General features: G+C 44.3%; 1 protein-coding gene across 4 annotated transcripts in view; it reads left to right on the top strand.

The window, feature by feature from the left end:
- Window positions 1–482: 482 nt before the first annotated feature.
- LOC138855208 (uncharacterized) overlaps window positions 483–2,663 on the top strand; it is a 279,887-nt gene continuing 277,706 nt past the window's right edge. Inside the window, exon 1 of one of the 4 annotated variants that reach the window (XM_070103287.1) lies at window positions 483–635. The gene's annotated coding sequence lies outside the window, so the exon portion shown is untranslated. The remainder of the gene's footprint in view (window positions 636–2,663) is intronic. The other 3 variants (XM_070103276.1, XM_070103267.1, XM_070103297.1) reach the window with 3 other exon arrangements.

Here is a 2,663-nt window from a genome sequence, read left to right as displayed (position 1 = left end):
TAATGACCACAGGGCTGACTATATATGGTCCATTTAGAATGATCATCTGTGTGTGTCTGCCGAACTGTCAAAAGCACTTGTAACCAAGCCTAAGTCTGGCCACTACAACATCAGTTTCATTATTTCTTCTTAATAATATTCCCAAGGCTTGACACAGACGCACCGAAGTTATATTCTGCATTATCCTTCAGGGTACTCCGGCTGACTTATCAATTTTATCATGATGGAGTAATTTAATATGTGATGGAATACATATGAGAGACTTCAGTCATGACACGGAATCGGTAAGTTCAGTGCCATGAGTTAACCATAGTGCCATTAGGATGATAAACAATTCAGCAGCGCAGAGGCCCAGTTAATTCTTCTGCCTAAAAGACAAAATTACCTCTTTGGGTGCTTATTATTATTATTATTATTATTATTGAGAGAGAGAGGCGCGCGGTACGAAAGTTTGGCCTGGTAGTATGGTGCCAGAACAGCTGATATTGGTGGGGAATATTTCAGCAGCTGGAGCTGCTGGTGGCAGCAGTTGTAATCTTTAGTCCGGACGTGTTGGTTAGTGTCGCTGCTCAGGGGAAAACTCTTTTTACACGGACGACTGTCTGGAGTGACTGATAGATCAACCTTGCACTCTGGTAAGTGCGTGTTAAAGTGTACGTTGGTCTCAAGTCTCTACCTTAAACTAGAAACTCGGGAAGTGTTTGGGGTCTTGTGAGATAGTGAGCTTATGAGAGGTTAATGTGTCTTGTGAGAGGCTACACGTGTCTTGAGAGATAGTGAGCTTGAGAGAGGTTGCATGTCTTGTGAGACTGAGATTAAGAGAGGTTACATGCATCTTGCAACAAATTACATGTGTTCCGTAGCTCGATTGGTAGCGCACTTAACTCACACACCGAGGTCCGTGGTTCGATCCCCGGTACGGGTGGAAACATTAAGACGTGTTTCTTTAAGACACCTACTGTCCATGTTCACCTATCAGTAAAATAGGTACCTGGGTGTTAGTTGACTGGTGGGGGTCGCATCCTGGGACAAAATTGACCTAATTTGCCCGAAATGCTCAACATAACAATCGGCTTTCTATATAGCAGTATGTCACTATGTCAGCTAGGACTGTATACCTTGTACATGTACTTGTGGAAATAAAGATTATTGTCTGTGTCGTGTGAACCCAGGCGATGTATGAGTTTGCATCACGGTGATTAAGTTTAGGAACTGTCCAAAAAAGGGGGGGAGGGGGGCTTTTAGTAGAAAATTATTAGTCAAAACTAAGCGATAAACCCCCAAGGGCAGGAAATAGAAAAGAACATGGGGAGGAGCGGTGATTCGACTCCCCCCCCCTCCCTTAGCAGCCACAAGTAGGCGAGTTCAAGCGTTGGGTTGTGAAGGAGGAAGTGAAGGTTGGCTATTTTACACTGTCTCAGACGTGACCTGAAGACGTGTGTGTGTGACGAAATTTATATTTATATGGAAGCGTTAAACTCTTAGGGGGTCGTGCATCGCCTGTGGAATGGGAGGCAAACACGATTGATCCAAGAAAGAGGTTTAACAACAATTCAGTGGATAAAGAACCCTTCCTCTTGAGGGTGAAGGGAAGAGAAAGTGTGAAGTGTAGTGGGTGAGGTGAGGTGAGGTGAGGTGAGGTGAGGTGGGAGTTGAGATGAGGAATTGTAGTAGGTGAGGTGAGGTTACTACAACACACCACCTAGCTGGTCAGGGTCGGGGGAGTGGCCGTCATCATCCAAGGAATTGGAACCATCAACCTTGATCCAAGGAGTTACATCCATTCTCCCGTTCCTTGGATCCAACCCGACTACCTCCCATTCCCCTAGTCGCCTTATGACCCCTTTGGGTTCAGCGCCTCCCCACCAACGTAACGAACTTAGACTGTCCAACCCAGGAAACCCAGAGGGCGGAGACTCGGGACGAACACCCATGACACGGCAGTAGGAAGTAAATGCAAACTTAAAGAGTTAATGTAATGCTTTAAAAAGGCAGCCAGCCTCGCATCAAGATGCCTTCCTCCTCCCTGCTCTCTACCCCTTACCACAACCCCCTACCACCACAACCTTGCTGAAATCCCGCGGTTAATTTTAGCAAGGTTGTAGGCTAGGATGCTCTAGTTAGATTCGGTGTTATTTAAAAAAAAATGTTATATAAACGACATACATTAAATAAGTTACTGTAAAGCAACTGACGCTCGGTTATGTATGCAAAATTGTTAACAAGTGTCCAGAATATCTTACAGCAAGTGTCATCAAGGTTAGGAAGCAAAGCCAGGATGATTCTAGGGAGAGTGAACACAATTTTTTAGTATGTGTAGGTGACAAGACCTCAAGTGACTACACAGCAATAAAGAAGTGGAACTGGTTGCCTGATCAGGTCAAGGCTAGGCTTTCTATAAACCGGTTTAGGGAGAGAGCTAAAAAAAATATGTAACTAGTGAACGAAACAAGAGAAAGGGAGGAAAAGTGATTATCTGTATAGTTAACATTCGCCTAAATATTATAATCAAGGGGAAGCGCTAAACCCGCAGGATTACGCTGAGCGCCTAAATATATTTAACCGATTACTTTTTTCAACGTTCGTGTAATTCATTTTCGTTCATCTGATTTACCCCCGACTAGCTGGAGATCGAACCTTCCCCCCATGTTTTACAAGGCTTT

Source organism: Cherax quadricarinatus, chromosome 5 (genome assembly GCF_038502225.1).
Source record: "Cherax quadricarinatus isolate ZL_2023a chromosome 5, ASM3850222v1, whole genome shotgun sequence".
In the NCBI taxonomy this organism is placed as follows: domain Eukaryota; kingdom Metazoa; phylum Arthropoda; class Malacostraca; order Decapoda; family Parastacidae; genus Cherax; species Cherax quadricarinatus.
The sequence above is the reverse complement of the archived record's forward strand: the minus strand, read 5'-3'. Positions and strand labels throughout refer to the sequence as shown.